Raw genomic sequence first — 22788 nt, forward strand, 5'->3', positions numbered from 1 at the left:
CAATTTGACTTATCTTTAAATGCTTCCCCTCCCTCCAGGTAGTGTTTTAAATAGGTCACCTTTAGGGAGTAGCTGTGATCAGTTGGGCTATCACTAGAGTAGCCGTGGGAGCAGAGCATTGGATTAATTCTTCTTATTCCAGGCCAAACTGAAAGCTTCACTGGGGCAGTTGGGGGTTGGGGGGTGGCAGTGGGAGCTACAGTCAAATCAGAGAGTTAGGAATAGGGTGTGCAATGGTTAGGACCACTGGGTTAAAGTAAGAGACTTGGGTTCAAACTCCGACTCTGTGACTTCTTAGCTGAACCTCTCTGAGCCTCCGTTTCCTCCTCTCTAAGATGAGGGCAATGATGGTGTCTCCCTTATCTCCTTAGGGCTGTGGGAGGGGCCCAGGAGGTGGTGAGCACAGTGGTTCACAGAAGGTGAGATGATTCCAGCAGCTCGGGGCAGTAGTGGCTTTGCTGCTGCCTTTTGTCCCATCTCAGGGCAGGTCCCTTCCTCCTCTGTCGCTCCGTCTGCACTGTGACTGCATGATCAGTCTGCACGCTGATGGACGTTGGTGGTCCTTGGTGATCTCTGTGCCTTCGAGCTGTGGCCTCTGAGTCCACCCCGTGGGCCCCAGAGCCATCATAACTATGGCCACTGGAATCCCAAGCAGTTTCTCCAGTGACTTCTGTGGGAAGCCGTCAGTTTCAGATGATGACAAAATTCCCAACGGTGAGATAGGAGAACAGGGGTCATCAGCAGGGATAATAATAATAGTAATAGCTAACGTTGACCTGGCCTCGCTCTGTGCCAGGCGCCTTGCTCTGCCCTTTTCCTGTGTTATTTGATTAACCTCCTCCCAGCCCTGGAGAACAGACCCTACTACAGTTTCCATTTTGCAGATGAAGAAACTGAGGTTCCAAGAAGGGCAGTGCTTTGCCCAGAGTCTCACGGTGTACGGATAGCAGGACCTGGTTCCGGCTGATCCCAGAGCCTGAGCTTTTAACCTCACCAGCCTCCTCCCCTCCTGGCCTCCCCTCGAGGAAGAACAGGGTGTGTGGAGATGGGGGAGAAGGCATCCAGGGATAGACAAAGCACCTCATTAGCATATGGAACTACTGAGCCATCTGCAGGCCTTGAGCAAAATGCTTTTCACCCCATCTCCAACAGCCCCTGGATCTGTTTCCATTTAATCTGACACTCCAAAAGCCTGAATATGAAATGATTGGGGGCAGAAGGTCAATTAGCAAATTCATTAATAGGATTAAACATCTCTCCTCTGTGCTAATCATTTCTGTGAAGTAAATTCTTCTCCCTTTGTTACAGCCATCGTTGCCTGTCAGAGAAGGATGGAGCGCTTAAGTACCTCCAAGGCTGTTAGAATTTCAAACCATCAGAATCAGACCCCAGAATCAGTCTGTGTTTTCACAGGGTCCAGAGAGGCAGGGAGGGGTCAGTGGGCGGATGAGTGGTCATCCCTGCAAAGGAAACGAACACAAGAACTTGCTGGTGTATTTGCTTTCTCATTAGTTCCCTTCCTGTCCTTAGCCACACATTGGCCTAAATCTGTATTACACATATATATGTGGTATACCAGGTACAGACACATGCTCTTTTTTTTTTTTTTTTTGCGGTACGCGGGCCTCTCACTGCTGTAGCCTCTCCCGTTGCGGAGCACAGGCTCCGGACGCGCAGCCTCAGCGGCCATGGCTCACGGGCCCAGCTGCTCCGCGGCATGTGGGATCTTCCCGGACCGGGGCACGAACCCGTGTCCCCTGCATTGGCAGGCGGACTCTCAACCACTGCGCCACCAGGGAAGCCCCCAGACACATGCTCTTGATTAGACAGACCTGGATTCAAAACCTAGCTGTGCAATTTATTAGCTATGTGACCTCAGGCAGGTCCCCTTGCCTCTGTGAACTTTCGTTTCCACATCTAGAGAATTAAGATATTGATGGTAATTACCTCCAAGGTCGTTATGAGAAATAAATGCAATAATGCATGTAAGATACTGTGGTCAGAACATAGCAAGGGTGAATTAGAGGCAAGTTACTGTTGTTTGGAGCCATGCCACTCAAAGTGTGGTCCTCACACCAGCAACCTCTGCATCACCTGGGAGCTTATTAGGAATGCAGAGTCTCAGGCCCCTACTGACTCTTGCATTTTTAACAAGATCTCCTGGTGGCTTGGATGCCCACTGCAGTTGGAGAAACATTGACTTAGAGCACAGAGTATAGTGCACATGTGTGTGTATATATTGATATATATGTATATATGTAATTATAGGATTATATATCAAACTGGCAGGGACCTTTGAAGCCTTCTGGTTTAAGTATCATTTTAGGATAACCAAACAAGTCCAGAGAAGGTGAGCGGTCTGCCCACAGTCACACAGCTTGAGCGTCAGCCCTGCGATCTGAACCCCAGGCTTCCCCAGCACTGCTTGTTTTTATATGAATTGCCAGGAAGTCAGATTTCCCCAGATCGGCGTTTCTGCAGTTGATCCTTTTTTCCTTAAATGAAACAGAAGGGTGGGACCACGTATGCCCATTAAGTTTTCATTTGCTAATTTAAAATGTTATTCCAGCCAGGTGAGATCCTGAACCTTGCTTCTACCAGCCATCACCTTAGCTTTACCTCCAAGATCTATGCTACCTGAAGGTGTGGCAAGGGGACATTCTAGGTCTTCATCTAGTTGGCTTCCAAGACCGTAGGCCAGGACAGGGTGCAGGACAGACTGGTGTGAACTACTGACATCTCTCCACAAGGGTTTTCATTGACAATGCTCAGTGTGGCAGAGTAGGCTGGCCGCCCGGATTCTGAGCAAAAGCCTTTGTGTGGGATTTGAAGCCCGAAGACTTGACAGAAGTTAATAGGAATCTAATGGACAAAGGAAGGGCCTGAAGCGTGAAAGTCAAATGCCTTTTCCAGGGGGCCTAGTAGGATGTCTCTGTTGGAAAACAAACGAACCATCCTAGTTATGGTAGGAAGCTTTCTGCACTAAGCAATTAATCAGGACTCCTCCAGGGTAAATAGGCTTGTATAGGGTAGAAATTGGAGAGATGGGGAAGCATTGCTTGAAGAGGAGGAATTCTAACTTTTGAAGGCCTGCCATGTCCCAGAGCCTTCTGCGTGCCTAATCTTCCTTCATTTCTGTAGTAGTCCCATGATGGATGTTTTGTTATCCTCATTTTGCAAATTGGGAAACTGAGGCTCAGGGAGGTTCTGTGATCATCCAGTATTAGAGAGCAAGGATTTGAAGCATGTCTGATTCCAAGTTACCTCCTCCGGCCTGAGGGCACATCCAGGGCAAGCAGGCCTCTGACCCCCAAGAAGAGGTTGAACAACTGTGGCTGCTCCCGAGCTTTTAGAGACAGGAAATGACAGCCCCTGGCCTCCTCACCCATCCGACCTTGGAACCAGAAGAAGAGGAGGGCTCGGCTGGCGGCCAGGAGTGGGCTCTGGAGGCCACAGGGCGCCCAGCTGCCTTTGGGAAGCCAGTGCATTAGCATTCATGTGATGGAGGCTGCACTTTCTCTCCATCCCTGGGACTCCTCCTTGTAAGACTCTCCCAGACGGTCAGATGGTCAAATTGCACAATCAGCAGGGTCTCTTAGAGAGTCTTCCCGGCTCTCTTCCTTCCCTTTCTTAGTGCTGACACTGGGCTCGATTAGACTCTTAAGCCCTAAAGGCCCAAAGGCTAAAAGACTGTGTCCCCACCACCAACTGCCTCACCATTTGCTACTTAGATAATTCGAAACAGAAACAGTAAGATAAGTCTAAAGAAATGAAATAAAATTCAGATTTTTCCCATGATAACTTTTTGGATCATTTTTTGAAATATACTTTCAAAACAGGTTTTTTCACAAGTTTTGATGCCTCTGCTTTGCTGGTGCTTTAAGCATCTCTTGAATGTGCCTGTCGGGTACTTCAGCCTCAGAGTTGGAACCAGACAAGAAAAAGAAAAAACTCATCTGTATTGAGCACCTACTGTGTGCCAGGCACTCTGCAAGGTGTTGACAAATATAACAATATTCTTAAAGCTTTTATAATAAGAAGAACAATAGTAAAAAGAAATGACGTGTGTAACACTTTGTACCAAGTACTATTCCAAGTACTTTTGATACATTAAACTAATTTAACACTCACAGCAATCCTATGGGGTATATACTATAATTATCCCCATCTAGCAAGTGAACTCTCCTACTATGAGAGGTAGGCATTCATCCCGCCATTTTATAGATGGGAAAACTGAGACTTGGCAGGAAGTGACTTGTCTAAGTCCCTCCAGGTGGCTGGTAGAAGAACCAGGATTCACACCAGCTCTGACTGACTCCAAATACAGCCCCACTCATTTCCTAGAAGCACTCTGCTTATTTGATATGTCCCCAGGGTGCACTATAAGGATGGGTGGGAAGGCCTGGGACTAGAGACTGAGTATTGAATCCTGTCCTAACTTTTTCAGGGGCACCCTTCACTCCCTGCTGCCTATTGCATGTGTCCCTGCCTTGTGCTACTATCCTGGGTTTTCCTGACCTGCCTGAGCCACCCCCTCTGCACATTGGTCCACATCGTGCAGCCTGTCCGGGAGCCACGTCAGGCTCCCATCTACTTCCCCTGAAGGAGAAGCTGCCAGAAGGAGATAAGAGTGATGTAGGACACTGCCTTTGCCCTCAAGGAGCTTCACACCGGGACAATAATAATAATATTAACCCAAATCTATAGAGCTCCGACTACGTGCCAGACACTTCAGCAGCTTGGTTTTTGTGTAAATCTTATAGCATCACGAGGAAGTCAGCACTGTTACTTGACCCTTTACAGATAAGGAAACTGAAGGACTGAGGCATGAGGAAGGCAATGTCCAATGTCTCATCTCTCATAAGTGGCCAAGCCAGGATGTGAACCCAGAGGGTTTGATTCCAGCGCCCGCATGCTTGTGTTATGCTGTGGGGCTTCTGGGGAGGGAAAGAGCATCTCCTCCTGAGGGGCAGGGCTGGAGAGTCAGAGAGGAAGGCCGAGAGAGGTGGCGTTTGAGGTTGACAACAGAGCTAGGGCTTGGCCCAGGCAGGAAGGTAGGTGGTGAAGTTCTAGGCGGAAGGAATAGCGTGAGAACGTCAGTGAAGCAGACAGCAAGAAAGGAGAAGGAATAAACAATGACAGTGATGCTTGGCACGTTTGTGACTTGGAGGATGTCACTGGAAAGGCTGTTATGAGAAATGGGAGGGAAGAGAACGGAGGCAGAGACCGGAGTCAGGCTGTCCACCTTTATTGAGGTGGAGGAAAGGGTGCTGGCAGGTGATAGAGAGCAAGGACGAGTACAGGACAAAGGAAGTGGGGACCAGGACTGTCCCTTCTCACCCCACCCTGTTCCCCAAAAGCCTCCCAGGGATCACTTCCGCCCGCCTCCGCTCCCCCCACCCTCCCAATGCACTCACTGTTTGTCCTGCATGATTTAGCAGTTGATCGCCTTGAATTGCTCTATAATCACTCCCTGTAAACATGCATCACTCTCCAGTAAGAGTACATTTTCCTCAACAACCGACCGGAACTTTTCTTTCTGCCCTTCTGAGCTCCTCCGAGAAACTCGACACAGTTCTGGGCCCACGAGTGGTACTTGGTGACTTGAACTGACATTTCACAGAGATGCAGGAGGACGTGGGATTCCCTAATTGGGATCAGTGTGGCAAAGAAACTTGGACATAGCTCTGACACCACCCCCTGTGCCTATCCACAGTATCTGAACGTCAAAGGCTGTGGTGTAGTGCAAAAACATAGAGCATTGGGGGCCATTCCATAACTGCTTACTTAGAGTTGATGGAGGAAAGAACAGGTGTGGGGTGTTGAGTAAAACAGAACCAGAGGCCAGTCTAACTCCCCTTATGAGCTGTGTGGTTTAAGAAAATTGCTTAACCCATCTCTGCATGTCAGTTTCTTCATCTGTTAAATAACTATCATGATATCAACTCATTGGATTGTGATGGGGATTAAGTGAGACAATGTGCATGTCTGTGGCAAACTGTAAGGCAATGTATAAATGTGGGTATCAATATGTAGATGGTGATAATGGTCACCGTGGTAGTAACGATCTTGATGATGGTGGTGGTGATGATGGTGGTGGTGTCGGTGTTGGTGGTAGCAATGATGATAGTCATAAGGGACGATGTTATAAGTGGTGGTGATAATGTTGATGATGGCAGAGGTGTTGGTGACCGATGATATTGGTGACTGGTGGTATTAATGGAAGTAGTGGTACTGATGATAGGTGGTATTTATGGTGATGCTGGAGCATGATGATCTTAATGGTGATAATGATGATTAGAGTAGGGATAATGAGGATAGGGTATGAGTAGCGGTATTAGTGGTGTTAGTGGTGTTAGTGATAGGAGTGCTATCGTGGTAGTGTGGTGAGGGGTGGTATTAGTGGTGGTGGTGATAATGGCAGGGGGGATGTTGGCGATGGTGGTGGTAGTGTGTTGAGGGATGGTATTGTGGTGGTGGTGATAATGGCAGGGGGGATGTTGGCGATGGTGGTGGTGGTGATAGAGTGGTGGTGTGAGTAGTAGTGTTGGTGGCAGGATGATGGTGGTACTGGTGGTAGTAATTTAATGGTGCTGATGGAGGTAGTAGCATAGGTAGATTTGAGGCTGTCATTCCCTTTGTCCAAACTATCTTCCTTGACTAGACTGCACAGGAAGATTTCCAACCCCCAGAATTTGAATTCCCCCAGATATATTTGTGAACAATAAGAATGAATAAGACAGTTCAGCCCATGCCTCTACACTTCTACTCTTATTCGTGGTTGGTACTTTCAGAATGCTTTTCATATAAGCTGCCTTCTTGACACTTGCCTTCCCAGCATGTAGCACATTGCCATGCCTGGTACATAGCCAGTCTTCGATAAATATTTGTGGAAGGCGAGAATAAAATTGCAGGATGAGGCTGTGTTCTTAGATGAACTCATCGGTTAAATGTCCCATCTTCAAAGGTATGCGGGGTGATCAGGCAGCTCCCCAGAACACCAGAATGTACCTGCACTCACGCCAGGACCAGGGTGGTTACTGCAGCAGCCCTTCTTACCTGGCAAGCTGGGAAGACTGCCTGGGTGGGGTGGGGGGGGCCCTGGAGGTCAGCCTGGCCCAACCACGTTCTGCCCTGATTCTGCACTGACTTCTGAATACAAGCAACAGTGGAGAAAATGCCATCTCCCACCAGCTGCTTCTGAAGGGTCCATGCTTCCTCCTCAGCGCCCGTTTTTTGTGTAGTAAGAAGGAGAGGCACATTCTGCTTCTAGAAAAGTTCTTCTTGGCAGCAATCCCTCCCCCCACCCCCGGAGGGAGGGATTATGGAAGTGGCTTCAAGTCCAGTACCTCCATAGCCCACCTTTTACCCTGGGCAAGTTAGAGTCACCTGTAGGGTCTCTGTTCATCTTGGAAAAGGAATAATCACATGCCGACCTTGTAGGGTTCTTGTGGCTTTTAGGTATGTGGCACATAGTAAGGGCTCAATGCATGGTAATGGTTCTTAATATTGGTAGCATTTATTATTCCTGTCACTAATGGAGCGATTAATATAATAGGTGATGAATAACGATAGACCAGAGATTTTGTGTGTCCCTCTTTGGTGGAACCTTTATGGCTTGGATTCACCTTGAATCCTCTGGTCCTGGAACTCTGAGCCTGAGGGGGTCCCCTGAATGGATCACATATTGTTGGTGGGGTTGTTTAGAAAAATGAGGATAACCTGTCAGCACTGGGGACCGGGTACTATTCTGTCACATAAGGAATTCAATTTGAAGACCAAATAGTCTTAGATTTAAATCCCAGGCTTACCTCTCATTGGCTGTGTGACTCGAGGTAAGTTACTAGGTGAACCTTAGTTTCTTTGTGTGTCCAGTGAGGTTTATAATACCGACCACATCAGCTCCTTAGAAGAGTATGAAAAATCAAGTGTAAATGGAGCTAAGGATGAGGATTTGTCTCCCAGACAGCTCAGGACAGGAGGTAATGGAAAGACCAAAGTGGTTTTGGGATTAGAGCTGCCTGCAGCCTTATCTGTCATGGAGTTGATTTACTGTCCCCTAAAACCCTGGAACAGAATCAAGAAGGGGATGAAGGGAGGGAGTGGGGTCCTAAGAGTATGGAAGAGAATGTAAACATGTAGAGTGCAGGTGTCAATAGTAGGCTGCCCACCCGTAGCAAGCACTCGATGCAGAGAGAATTCATTCACTGTTGGCATTTTTACTGTTGCGACTGTTATTGTTGTTCAAAGGTGTGTATGGGAATCCAGGTAGAAAGGAGAACCCAAGCGAAGACACCGAGTGAGGGGACAGAGGGATGGACAGAAGCTAGGCTGAATCTATTCAAGGTTACAAAGCACCGAGTGCCATCTGGAAAGGATGGAAACTGAGGCAGGCTCCCGCCCTTCCCCAGACGTCTCATATCACCCAGTGACTCTTTAAAGGGTGTTTGGTGCACGTGCATTTGTGTAGAGAGAGGTAAAGGGTGCTACCTTGAATGGGACATCGGACACCGGTCTGGGCACGTCCCCTAAATTATCTCATTTAATTGTCACACAATCCTTTGAGGTAGATACTGTTACTATTTCTATTTTAGAAGTGTGAAAACTGAAGCTCAGAGAGAACTGACTTGACCAAGGCTGAAGGCCAAAGTGCAGGGACAGCGTTGAACCCAGGCCCATCTGTCCCTTAGGTCTCTGTAGTGCCATCGCTCAGAGACTTTACACCTACTACCTGGCATTAGCTCCATTTGACACTTGAGGAACTTGAGGCTCAGGAAAGCTGCTTCTGTGGGAGCTCAAATCGACGCAAGACTAATCCCAATTCTCCTGGCTGCGAGCTCTGTGATCTCTCCCTGGTAGCTCGCACATCATTGGAACTGACAACATAAAAGTCTCCCATTCCTTCTCTCCTTCTCTTCCTGCCTTTCTTGGCCTTCTTCCAAAACTTTGGAACAGCAGTAAACTAGCTCAAGAGACAGAAAGGCTGTCGGAAGCTCAAATCCGAAACCAATTTGGTCTTCACACAACTTCCATCTGAGCTCCCTGGGAGACAAGCCCTTCTCCCGCCACCGTTGCTCTCATGTCAGTGGGCAGCAGTCAGACGAAAAGACTGACATATATTGTTCCTCTTAATCCAGACCCCACTGAATGCACAGAGCGTTCCATGTAATGGTGAAATGCACGCACTTAACAGCCAGGCACTTCTTGTCTAGAACCTGGCTCTGTCTCTCTTGAGCTGTGTGATCTTGGGTAAGTCATCTACTCTCTCTGAACCTCAGATCTGTCTTCTGTAAAATAGGGCTAATAGCTCCCTCCAAGGTTGTTGTAAGGATTAACTGAAAAGGTGTACATAAAACACCTGCCTCGTAATAGGCACTCATTTGAGGGTTAACAGTGGTTTTGGTTGTTATGGTTTGACCCAGTGAGTTCTGGGCTATAGACTTCATAAATATAGGCTTCTCTGCAATCACAATCTTAGTCCCTAGCACAAGTATGATGGTTCCTGGTATGTGCGATCATTCCCTTATCTATTACCCATGGCAGAAATTGATCATCCATCATAGTACTTTTTCCTTCTGAGCCAGAATGTGACTCAGAATCCTTCTTAACACAGCATTCCAAGCAGTCACTACCAATTGATGACAGTTGACATGGAGATAGTTGAAATTTATTTGCATCGCAGTTCTGATCAAGTTCACATGTTCTGCTCCCTCTGTACAGCCCAGGCTATCTCTCTGCTCTGTCTCCATTCTGCTCCTGTGAGTGCATTTCTGTGCGTGTGTGTGTGTGTGTGTGTGTGTGCACGCGCGCACATTTAAACTCTTCTTCCAGGCTGAAAGACCATTCCAGTCATTTGTGTGTTGCTGTATATGTACAAATCTCTATACTTTCAGAATCCCATTGGCCATGTCATGCCTGTGGCTTGGGATCTGCAAGTAACATCAGCTCGTATCTGGGAAGGATGGCAGGTGGGAATCAAGTTAGAACTTGGGAAAGCAAATCCATGCACAGCACGCACCATCAGCCGAATGACACAAGCGATGGTGGTTGGGTACGAATTTGAAGTTTCAGAAGATTTAACACTCCATTGGCTGATGACTGTATTCTCAGGGATGCAGGCCTAGAATAGAAAAATGTATCCTTTAGGGTAATGCTAGCTGCTATAACAAATAGACCCCGATATTTCAATGGCTTAACACAGACTTTTATTTACCATTCATATAGCTGTTCAATGTGGGTGTTCCTGGTGAGCTAGTAGCTTTCTTCCACGTGGTCACTCAGGGATCCAGCTTCCTTCTGTCTTGTCACTCCACCAACCCTAGGGCCTCCTTTACATCCTAGGTGAAGGGGGTAGAGATAACACACTGCTTCTTAACCACTGTGACCCAGCCATGACAGACATCACTTATACACAGACTTCACCGGGGGAGTTTGCGCCTAACCCCAGCCAGATGTGGTGGGGAGGTGGGGTAGGGGAAGGAGGCAGAAGATGCGGTCGCTGGTTGGCTCCACAGCAAGTCTATACTCTTGGGGAAGCTGAGATGGAGGTAGTGTGAAGACCACAGCCAGGCCTGCCACAGACAGCAGTTCAGGGATGGGCACCCAATCAGCTGGGTAAGGGTCCTACCTGGGGAAGGAGTCTGAGTCCAGATGCTGTTGGGTCCTCTTTAGCATAAAAAAGGGCAGATCACCTGTGTGATCCTAGGGTCAACTGTCTCCCTCCTGGGGAAGGGATGCAGCAAACAGTCAGAGTCTGATGCTATTAAACCTTCTAGTGGTTCAGCTAGCACCCCAGATGATTCTAGGTTCATCAGGAAACTTTATTATTATTATAACACGCCTTCCCAGGCAGCTCTGCCTCTAGGGAGAGACAGCACAGGTCACGACAGCTTCAGCAGTCCTGCTTTGCACGGCAGTTCCTTTTCTCAGTGTGGTTTATATTTTGGTCTCATGATCTGGGTTAATGGGAGTGTTCTCCTGACAGATGGGTCCCTTCTGGGCGTGCCAGTGAAAGCAGGTTTCCGAACCTCCAAGGCTGGGGGCCAGGGGCTGGGGAGTTCACCAAAGTAAATGCCACCTTGTGAGGTCTCTGGGAAGCAGCCAGCAGCCTCTCCTGGGCACCACTCCTGCCTCATCACGTGGCATCTTTCGCTGGCCCGTGAGCACATGAGAGCCACATTCACAGCCCCGTCGGCCTGGGTCTGTTTCCAGCTGCACGTGGGACATTCTGGCAGCTTCTCCCCGATCTCTGTATGGAAGGAGACAGGAAGGAGAGGAGATGAGAGAAAAAAAAAAAATTAAAAAAACATGCTTCGTTTTCCCTCCAAAGCATACCTTGTGAGCCCCATCTGTACAGGATTTGGAACAAAGGAATCCCGGTGCTTTGATGATCGTGTCTGCAGTGGTTGTTGAAACGAGCCTGACACCGGTGCCTCAGAAGGAATTATAATTATATCAGAAGACCTGAGGCAACCGAATAAACTGATTAGTTGCTTGCTCCTAGTCGATAGATTTTTTTCTCCCCCTCTGGGTCATAAATAGGGCCGTGGGAGATGGTGGAAGCTTGCTGGGTGGCAGTAGTCAAGAGATGGGGCTGTGTACATCCAGGAAGCCAAACCAAGTGATACTGACAGGTGCCCCTGTCAGACTGACAGGCGCCCACCTGCTCCCGCACAGGAGGTCTCCCCCCCGGGCCAGGAACTGCGCTCAGAGGAAGGGAGTCGGGCTGTGGCGAGCATTCTCAGAGCAGGCTGATGGTGATTGGATTGCTAGGCAATGCTCTGGGAAGCCCTCCCCCAGGAAAGCTGATGCCTTCTGCCAGGCATAATTATTGCATGGATAATTACACGATTCAGAGTCTGCTGGAGAATCCTGGGCTTGTGCCAGAACGGAGAGGCAGGGTTTTGGGACTGTGACCGATCGCTGCTTCTCAGGGCCGAGTTTTAAAGAAGAGGGTCCTCTTTTTGGCCTCCTGAGAATCCCAGCTGGCAGGGCTAGGACTTGGCATGCCGGGAATCATCCTTCGGATGTCTCCTGCCACTCATCACGCCCCACACTGGGCTCCACTCCTCTTACCCCGATCTGCTGCTCAGCCATATTCTCTTCTCGGACGACAACACCCCATCCTCCCAGACCAGACCCCCACCTGCCACCCTCATGACAACCACCCCTATAGGATGCCACTGTGCCCTTCCCCTAGTTCCTCAAACGTGGCCTTGCCCTGCCTGAAAATGTAAGTGTGGAATGGAAGGATGGAAGGGTGAATGCTCCAGGCTCTGAAGCTGGACTCTGGTTTGAATCTTGACTCCATCACCTGCTAGCTGGGTGACCTTGGGCAAGTCACTTGACCACACTGTTCTTCTGTCTTCCCATCTACAACGTACAAATAATAGTAACAAAAGAACCTACCCCGTGGGATTGTTGGGAGGATTCAATGAAATAATTCATGTAAAGCACTCAACCGAATTAGTACACAGTAGCTCTTTTATCGAAGGTTTGCTGCATGTCCCGAGGTGGATACTCACAAAACGGCAAATCAAAAAAGAAAAAACAGATTTGAACCGGTCCACCTTTTCATTTTAGAGGGAGAAACTGAAGTCCTGAGAGGAGAAGGGCCCTACCCCTCTCCACCCCAGAAGCCTGACTCCTGAACCCCAGCCTGGAGCTCTCTCTTCCGAGGCCCAGCCCGCCAAGTGTGGAGTCGGACGGCTTCCCTCTAGATGGTCACGTGCTCTGAGTTCTCCAAGGGCTCACCAGGCATGAGAGGGCTGTCACCCCTACAAAACCCCTGCCTCTGAGAAGTTGGTTGGGGCCGGGGAGGAAAAACATGCAACTTGGTTTTGTTCCAGATTGAATGAAATGAGGGGGCAGGTGCCAGGCCTGGGGAACTTTGTCTGAGACATTAGAGTCTTAGTGAGGCCCTGGGCTCAGTCTGAGGTGCCCCATTTACTGGGTCCCTGCTGTGTGCCTGGGCTTGGGAAACGGCTGCATCCGTGGGCCTGTCCCTGTCTCTGGTCTCTAAGGGGCTGAGCCCGCATTTTGCCAACTGCCTGGGTCCTAACCCGGCTCCAGCACTTACCAGTTGGATGTCCTTGGGCAAGTGGCTTAACCTCCCTGAGCCTGTTTTTGCTCTTCTGTGAAATGGGGGATCCAGATCCCCCATAGGGGTGTTGTGAGGATAAAGCCCGCAGGTGGTGCCTGAGACTTAACAAAGTCTAACGAGGGAATAACCCAGCACTCCAGTGTCTGGAGTGTGCCCTTCTTGGCATGCCATCAACGTGCATTCCCTTCCTGGAATGCGGAGGAAGGAAGACCTCCGTGAAAACCCTACATAGATCTTTGCCGATCGGCAGTTTTTCCTTGAGTTAATTTGGGAGCCTTGACCTTTCCTGCCATGTGTCTCTGACTCAGACTGCAGTATCGCAGTGCCAGCCAAACGTGGTGACAAGCCCCTTTCCTAGGCAACTAAGCAGAGGCAGGAGTGCTTTGAATGCTTCTCCTGGGGTGGGAGGGAGGGGAGGGTGGAGGGAGCCATCTGACTCCCCAGGGTCCGCCTGGTGAAGGGAGTAATTCCAGTCATCGTGTCTGACGTCCCCCTCAACAAGGGGTGAGGGTTAGTTTCTGTCCCATGTTCAGAAGCCTAACCCCTGCACAGCCTCATCTCTGCCAATCCCCAGGGGAACGGGGCCACAGCCCAGAAATGCCAGAGCTGACCAGGCTGCTCTCCTGGGGTGACTCTGTACTCCATGCAATTCCATCTCACAACCACCCTTGGAATTTCTCCCAGGCGCCAGGCCCCGGCTCAGCCCTGCCGAGTCTCCCAGTACTAGCACCCACGATCTGCCCTGGATCATCAGGCGCTTTCTCCTACAGCTGGGTTCAAAACCCGGCTCTTCCACCTTCCAGCTGTGTGACCTTGCGGAGCTCATGTCACATTCTTGGGACCCAGTTTCCTCTTTTGTAAAAGTCGGTTGTGACTATGAAGCTGGCGCCAAGTCTGCAGTGCTTAGCACAGGGCCTGACCCACAGCACACTCCCAATAAACGTCAGCTTTTTTTTTTTTTTGGTCGTCATCAACTCTACACGGCAGCCCATTTCTAAAGGGAGGTCCATGCAGTCGAGGGACACGGTCTGGGTCGGGGGGGTGGGTGTGGAGAGGTTCATTCATTCTCCTGCATATCGAGTGTGTGCTGCACCCAGATCATGGCCCTCCAATTGAAGATCTGTCCTTCTGGGCCTTGCACGTTTGCTGGAATTGGAGAGTCACCAGTGAAATCCAGGTAGTGACATGTGGGAGGGGAAGACTGAGACAGTGTCAGCTGCTTTCATCCCATCCTCACTGTTTGGGACACCTCCGCCCAGCCTCGCACCCACACCCTTCATCTGACTACCTACTTCCTATCCTCTGGGGCTTGGTATAGGCATCACCTCCTCCAGGAAGCCTTCCCGTGTCTCTCCTCCATCCCAAAGCGGGCTTAGGTGACCCTTCTCCAGGCTCCAGGACACCATTGCTCACCAGGAGCCCAGCATGAAGCTCCAGACCATGAAGCCTGAAGGTCTGAGTTCAAGGTGTCTTCAACTTACAGTGCCTGACATATGGCAGGAGGTAAATAAAGCGACGTGTTCACTTAGTTATTTGCTAATATTCTGTCCTGTTACAAAGGAGATTTGAGGCAACTGAATGAATGAATGTTTGCAGAGCTGAATTAAACTGAGGAGGCAGGGGTGCTGGCCCAGGAAAAACCACATGGGCATGGCATCAGGAAGACCTGGGGGAAAATTCTGATCGTGGCCCTGTGGCTTCTGTAGTCCTTTGGAAAAGTCATTTTCCTCCTTAGAACCTCAGTGAGCTCATAACCCATGAAATGGGGCTATGAAGGTTCTGAGGACCCAGCGTGAGGCCACACGCCAAACTCAGCAGCTCAGAGCTGACGCAGAGCCAGGCATATGAGTTTGGCCTTTCAAACTATTCAGGAATGACCCGAAGACCCACAGCAGGTGGTCACTAGTTGTTTTGCAAAGGTACACACTTGAAAGGTGCTCCTTGGAGGCCTGAAGGTGAGGGAGGGTCACTGAGCTGGAGGTTTGCACACGTGGTTACACGCTCACATACCCTCCCCCAGCATGCGCATCTTAAGACAACTTCATTTTCTTCTGTCTGTCTTTGGGTTCCTGGTAACAGTGAAAGCATTAAATAAATAAATAAAACACGTTGTTTTGAGAATAATGATGTAATCTAATGCCACACAGTATTTGTTTGGGGGGCAAAATTTATTTTAATAGTTTCAAAAATGATTATCGCCCTGTATTTATAGAAACGCAATGGTTCTAAAGGGGTCATTTTACTTTTGTTATCTTTCACTGCACATCAGGGAGAGGGCATGCTGCAGTGGTATTTGTGAGCTGGAGGATTTGGGAAGGCTTCCGGAGCTCACCTTGGAGTTTTAAGGATTGACTGCATGAGAAATTCTGCCCGGGGCCTGCCCCCGGGGGGAGCCTGTGTCTCAGCAGCCAATCCCACCCAGGCTGCTCTGACTCAGCCTCCCAGCTGCTCTGGAACCAGAGGCCGCAGTGGCTCCCTGGCAACCCCTCACCCCCCCTCACCCCGCTACCTGGCCCTTCACCTCTCCCAGTACCCTGCTGCAGTCGGCAGGCCCTTTTTTCAGGAGTGAGCTACAAGTGGTCTCTGGGTAGCTGGATAGCTGTTTCGAAGGCCTGTTAGACCTTCCTAGCACCATATGGGCTTGTGCAAAGAGCTGCAGGCCAGCCTTCAGTTCCACCGTGGCATTTGCTAGCTGGATGGCCTTCCTTATCTGTAGAATGGGCCATCCTGCACAGCTGGCATGAGGAATTCATGAGAAGTGTTATGTCTAGTGCCTGGGGCACAGCAGGAGTTCAGAAAATGTAGTCGGTCTTCCTAAGGAATCTGCAAGATAGTTGGAAACACATGTCCAAGGGCGTGATGTTGCTGATGCGGCAAGAGCCAGGCTTATTTGGAGAGCGGAGGCCTTTGTGGGATGTCAGAGTAAATCGGGCCCCTTACCCTCTATTCCCCCTTCTCTCTGCCTATTGGCAGGAAATCTGCTACTCATTCTGGGACCTCAAGATGTCACAGGGCCATGGATACCCGGTCAGAGAAATCCAAGGGTCTAAAAGGACTTGAGGTTATTTTTCACTTGGAAAGGAGGAGACTTCGTGCAGGGATGTGTGCTGATACCGCCTCTGAATGCACGTGCACGCGGGGAATGTCATTCCAGACAGGGTGACGCTCTGAATTTGAGAATGGAACCCACTGGCCTCCCTTCAACAATTCAGCAGAGCTAGCAGTTATTGAATAGGAGACAATTGTTAGCAGCAAAGATGGGCCCATGGCCCATTTGCAGAATGAAGGGTGAGTGGGCATCCTATCTGCATTAGTCAGGACCTTTTCAGTTCCAAACAACAGAAAGCCAACTCTTACTCTTTAAGAAGAAAATAAGGACTTGTTGGTTCATGTAATAAGAAGGCCAGGGTAGGATAAACTTCAGTCACAGCTGAATCCAGGTACTCAAAGACAGTGTTAACAGGAGTCTGTGGATTTCCATTTCTCAGGTCTGCTCTCCTTTCTTTTGGCTTCATTCTCAAGAGAGCTCTAGCTTTGGGGTTCTGAGAGCAGCCACCAGCAGCCCCAGACTCACGATCTGCCAGCTTAGCAACCCCACTGGGAAAGAGCTTCTCCTCAGTAGTTCCAGGAAAATCCCAGGGCTGGCTCTCATTGGCCTACATTGGCCACACACTGCACTCTGATTGGCCAGGATCTAGGAGGAAGGACAATTCTGCCTTAACAACCAAGTGGACTGTACTTGGAGGAGGAGTGGGAAAACCCAGGAGCTCATCCTAGAAGAAGAGGAATGGCCGCTGGGCTGGTGGAAGCAAAAGATGTTGCTGCCTTGTTAAAGGATGCAAGGTTTCTGGCAAGGACTAATCTCACACCAAGGCACTACTCACTCTAACCTCCAGCCTGCATAATCATAAATCATTCTCTCTTGCATTTGCTGGACACCTGCTTCATGTTAGGCACTGTGATTACTGTTGAACATTCATCTTCTTAGGAGCTTCTGAGATTGGTTCTGTTATCATTATTCCCATTTGACAGATGGCAAACCATAAACTTACAGGGTAGAATACCAAAGTTGCCCAGGGTTAGAGCTTATAAATGGCAGAGTTGGGATTTGAACCCACATTAGATAGTCTGACTGCAGAGTGCAGACTCTTAGTCACCAGGGCATAGAGTCTTCCCCCAAATTGCCTCACAGCTCTCCCCTTCTATGCCTTTGTTCTTGTTGGTCTCTAGACTTTAAACGCCTTCCTTTCCTTCCCATCCTTACTCCCTTGCCAAGCCTATCTTTTTTTTTTTAAGTCTATATTTTAAAAAATTATTTATTTATTTATTTTCTTTATTGTTTTGGCTGCGTTGGGTCTTGATTGTGGCGCGTGGGATCTGCGTTGTGGCACTCGGGCTTCTCACTAGTTGTGGCGTGCAGGCTTCAGAGCACGTGGGCTCTGTAGTTTGCGGCACGCAGGCTCTCTCATTGAGGCACGCGAGCTCAGTAGTTGTGGCGCACCAGCTTAGTTGCCCCACGGCATGTGGGATCTTAGTTTCCCGACCAGGGATCTAATCCGCCTCCCCTGCATTGGAAGGCGGATTCTTTACTACTGGACCACCAGGGAATTCCCGCCAAACCGATCCTTGAATATTGTCTCATCTGAATAGTTTTCTTGGGGATTAATGCTTTCTACGCCACCGTGGTCACCAGCCCATTGCAGAATGCTGTGGGTGTATTTATTTCTCCTGGATGGCCAGCTCTTGGCAAGCAGGGACCGTATCTCTCAATTACCATTCCAGCACCTAGTACAGTGCCTGGCACACGTAGGTGCTCGTTGCTCATGAGATATTGGTTGATTGTTTAGATGGCAACATAAATAGAATCAAAGCACAGATGGTTGCCAGGACTCCAGGATAGGAGTATTATTGGTGGTGATGATCTCACAACTGTGAGTATTATGTTAATGAAAGCATATGTGTCAGGTACTACTTTAGGGGCTTTGCAGACTGCTCCTTTTAATCCTCCCAACAATGCTGCTCTTCTCATTTTGTAGGTGAGGAAATTGGGGCTCAAGTTGAGGAAATGACTTGCCCGAAGAATAGCATATCGTGTAGCTGGGTTTCAAGGACAAGGATGGGGCTGCCTGACGCTTTCATACCCTCTGCCTCTCATACCTAGACAGCTGCCCACAAGATTGGCCCTTCAACAGTTCTTGGCATCCCAGGATCTATTGAACACTTTCCCTATGTTTGGAAAATTCCTGACATTAGAAATTCTCCCTCCCCAAGGTGGGAACTCACACTCAGACTTTCCGCTGCCCTTGCATCTAGGGCTAAGATAGCAGAGGGACCCACATGAGGCTTTATTTGGAAGAGGTTCACCTAAGGAAGTATGGACTCCCTTTTTGGTGAGGGTGGCAGCAGAGGCAAACAGCTTTGTAGAGGCAGTGGTGGGGATGTTCTGGTGTCCAGTTCCTAGTGTGGCCACGGTGCCTATACCGAGCAATGGGAATGTGGGTGGCGTCTCTCCTAGAGAGGGCTTGAACATTGTTCCAGGTAGGGTGGCTTCCAAACCTAACACCTTGACCCTCTTGGAGATTCTCTGAATTCCCAAATATCTTCTAATAACTTCTTTCTCTGTGTAAACCAACTAGAGTGGATACTGTAGTTTGCAACCAAGAGCCTAACCTGATAGGTGCATCCTCGTAGGACAGAGTGTGTGGGTTTAAGACTTGACCCTGTGTGAAGGCAGCATGAGCCCTAGAGGATCTGTAGAACCAGGCGAGGACAAGGCAGTATCTGTAGAAAATTAAAGAGGGGAATTGTTATGCTGATGGGTCTTTGGAAGCTTTTGCCTTCTACCTTAGTCCTTTCAAGCTTTTGTGCACACAGATCCCCTGGGAGTGTTGTTAAAATGCAAATTCTGATTCTGGAGGTCTGGGCGGGGACCTAGAATCCTGTGCTCCCAATGCCTAGCTACCCTGGGTTTTGTTGAAGCTGGTAGTCTGAGGATCACCAGTGAGGTGGTGAGGTTCAGGTGGCCTCAGGCAAAACTTTGCGCATTACATAAATACCGACTTCAGTTTCATGAAGAAATGAGATCAAGTCCTCCTCTGGCAAGTCCACCACTAACAATTATTCCTGTCTTTGGTAATATCAGTTCTATGGCACTGGGAGTTTCAGATCTCGTAATTAGCATGCTTTGTTATACCATTCCTGCTCCTAATGAGGACATTTTAATAATTTGCTTTGTTGAAGAAACAGGATAGGTTCCTTTACCCCACAGTGCAGCACGAGAGGAATGTGGTTTGCTATTTTTACCTCTGACTCAATCGAGGGCAGGCCAAAATGTGTGAGGCACTGCAGGAGCCCCAGTACCCCAACCCAGGGGGAACAGGCCCTTGAAGCAGCCACAAGGCCTCTGAAATCATCAAGTCCTGGCCCCACATCTTTCCAGACCCAGCTCACACTATTTCCAATGGTCACCTGGCCTCAGGCCACTCTCAACTCCCTAAGCAGGACAGCCCTTTCTCTCTGCCAAGCCTGCGCATAGGCAATTCCCGAACCTGGAACGTCATCACCACTGCCATTCTTATCCATCTGGCCAACTCCTCCATGATCTTCAAAACCCAGTTCCTGGGTCACCTCCTCTAGGAAGTCTTCCTTGACCTTCCTTCTTTCTAGCCCTTAGACTGACCTAAATCTTAGAGATCAGTACTTCATATTAAAAATTCTTCTTGGCTTATAGCCTGCAGCCAACTCAGACCACAGACTTGGGTATGCAAGAAACGTTGCTTTCTTTATTGTTCGGTAACCGAGCTTAATTTCAACTTCAGGCCTTCATTCTGCCAAATGAAAGAAACAAAATCTTAGTCAATTTAGGTTCCTCCCCCACTTCTCTGGAGTTGCATTTTTGTGTCAGGAAGTTTCTGCCGTCACAGGCAGGCAGGGGTGCCAAAGCATGGGGCGGGGGCGGGGCATTTGGTCCTCAGTCTTCTCTCTGTGCTCGCATCCACTCTGAGTCCTTGACCCATCTTGCTTCAGGTCACAGGTCCATGCGGATCCCTGGGGTATTCTCCATATCTGAGCCTCAAGGCCTCCTGAGTCTAGTTCATGCCCTCTCTTCTCTCTGATATTCCTGAGACCCTCTTGGGCATAAGGAGATAGTGGGCTTTCTGGGATAAGGTGCTCTGACACCACCTCAGACATGTTGTCCAGGACGCCCCATGAGGCCGTGTTGGTATCCAGATCACGGGCCACAAGGCTGTGTGGCTGCCCTCTGTTCTCAGACCCGCCCCTCCTGCTGCCTTAGAGACTCGGCTGGAGGGGAGGGTCACGGTCCCTTTTCAGGTGACCACCAACAAACACCTAGTCTTCCTTCCCCTCAGATTGTCCTCCTCCTGCTTGCCCCAGTTCAGGCAAATTTTAGGTACAGGCCAGGGGAGGGGGTGGTGAGGCAGAGGTTTCTCTGACCAAGAAGGTAGCTTTCAGATCCGTGGTTTTTTCCAGGAGTCCTTCACAGCTCTGGGCTTGTGGAATTCAGAGAGTCCACGGAATCAAAAGCCTTTTCTCTGACAACTGTAGGTCTTTGCCTGCAGTTGTCAGATTCTGTTTAGAGACTCAGAAGTCAAGCAGGGCCTTCTTTGTTCTCTGCTTTCTGGGCGCAGTCAGCGTGGAACGCCCTACCTGCACCCCGAATTGGGGAGGGGTCTCTGGATGTTGAGAATAACAAGACAGGAGAACACAACAGACTCGGAGAGCTCAGAGAGGGGAAAGGCAGCACCTCCCTTATCTCGACATTTCCAGAACCAGGCATAGCGTAACAAGGGTTAAAAGCAGCCAACATTTATGGAGAGTTTCTGGTGAGCGTGGCACTGCTCTCCCTACACCATCTCACAATCCTATGCAGCAGGTACTATTTTTATCCTGATTCTTCATCCAAGGAAACTAATGTAGAGAGGGTTGGATAGCTAAGGCCATGCTGCCGGGGTTCACAGTCACCCCAGGCAGTGTAAGCTCAGAGTCTTAACCACTGGGTTCCACTGCCTCATATGCCCAGCACTTGGCACAGTGCCTGGAATTCGCCTCTGTGATTTCGTGGTTGTGTGGCATCGGATCAGTGTCTCAACACCTCTAAGTGTCACTTTCCTCATCTTTAGAATGGGGGTCGTACGTGTGGGGAAGATGTGAACACAGAGAGACTCAGGTTCAAGTTGTCTGACGGACAGAGCTCCAACGTTGAATCCCAAGACGTGAGTGCATGAAGTTCACATTTCATCTTTTAGATTGCAGTCCTTCGGAAGTCACAGTTCCTCTCCCAGTGCCCGTCTCCTGACCTGCAAAATGGGTACAACCAACATCTCTGGTAGACAGTAACTTATAAGCCTTGGTTCCGGCAGGGAGTGGGGTCAGGAGGGCAAAGGGCTAGACCGGGTGGGCTGGCTGGGCTCAGGCCCTCAAGTGTTTTCCTAGGCAGTTGTTCATTCATTGGCTCAGGGTCACCCCAGCCTCACCCTGCAGTCTCTGCCCCATAGAAGCTCCAGACAGGACTAGCTGCCCGGCCCAGAAGGGAGGCCCAGGACTCGTGAGCCTGCGGGGTGACACACGGGGCCTCACAGGACTCGGGCTGTGGCAGCTGCCTCCCGGCCCAGGATGGATCATTGAGCAGCTGAAGCCCCCTCCTGTGTGCAGTGGTCTGTGTTGGCTGCCTCGGCTTCTCAGAGAGTCTGATGAACGTGTTTCTCCCACAGCAGTGGCCGCTTCATTTGTTTGTCCTCGTAGTTTCCATTTCTCATTAGCTGCTAAATTGTCCCATGGCTGCAGATCCTGTCGTCCCTGACTCAGCCAGCGGGGGCTGTGCGGGCTTCAGGGGCTGTGGTCCCAGTACCATCCCAGTGACCCAGGGCGAGGTCAAGAGCAGTGGTGCCTGCCAGGCTCTGTCTCAGAGGATGCAAATTAGGTTGGCTCCTGTCCTCGGAGACTTCATGGGGGTAGGCAGGGGCGGAAAGTTCTGCCTGACCCCTGGCCTAGTAACTCAGTGGAACATGATGGGGTGCCCTTGGGTGGGGGGAAGAGGAGGGAAGATATGAGCTTTCTTCAGTGTTGTTACTCTGTGCTAGAGGCCACAAGGAAAGGCTGGCAGTTTTCATGGGCTAGAAAAAGCCAGAAGACAGTCGTCTTCATTCTGGTTGCTATAACAAATGCTTATAAACAAGCAGTCACTTCTCACAGTTCTGGAGGCTGGGAAGTCCAAGGTCAAGGTTCTGGCAGATTCAGTGTCCGGTGAGAGCCCACCTCCTGATTTATAAGCTCATAAACATCTGTCTTCTCACTGGGTCCCCAAGTGGTAGAAGGGGCAAGAGAGCCCTCTGGGGCCTCTTTTATCGGGGCACTAATCCCATTCATGAAGACCACATCCTCATGACCTAATCACCCACCAAAGGCCCCACCTCCTAATACCATCACGCTGGGGGTTAGGTTTCAACATATGAATTTTCGGGAGACACAAACGTTCGGACCATGGCACCAGGGAACTGGGGATTGTACATCTCTCTGCTTCCCCAGCAACATCTAGTAGGTGTACAATGAACACCCACCTCCTACTGATAAAGGACCAGAAAAAAGAGGGGAGGGGAGGGGACTGCCTTCAGAGGCCCCCCTCCCACTTAGCCCCCAACTTTTTGTAAATCCAGCACCCCTACCCC

The 22788-nt window shown here is 49.7% G+C and overlaps 1 protein-coding gene and 1 long non-coding RNA gene across 2 annotated transcripts in view; both read left to right on the top strand.

Moving 5' to 3' along the window:
• KCNIP1 (potassium voltage-gated channel interacting protein 1) overlaps positions 1 to 22788 on the top strand; it is a 223494-nt gene that overhangs the window by 6168 nt on the left and 194538 nt on the right. The gene's annotated exons all lie outside the window — the stretch shown is intronic.
• The window catches only part of LOC141278359 (uncharacterized), a 70160-nt gene continuing 65422 nt past the window's right edge, over positions 18051 to 22788 (top strand). The window contains exons 1-2 of the long non-coding RNA XR_012330954.1: positions 18051 to 18138; positions 21244 to 21336. This is a non-coding gene — a long non-coding RNA (uncharacterized lncRNA). The remainder of the gene's footprint in view (positions 18139 to 21243; positions 21337 to 22788) is intronic.

Source organism: Tursiops truncatus, chromosome 3, assembly GCF_011762595.2.
Source record: "Tursiops truncatus isolate mTurTru1 chromosome 3, mTurTru1.mat.Y, whole genome shotgun sequence".
Taxonomy (NCBI): domain Eukaryota; kingdom Metazoa; phylum Chordata; class Mammalia; order Artiodactyla; family Delphinidae; genus Tursiops; species Tursiops truncatus.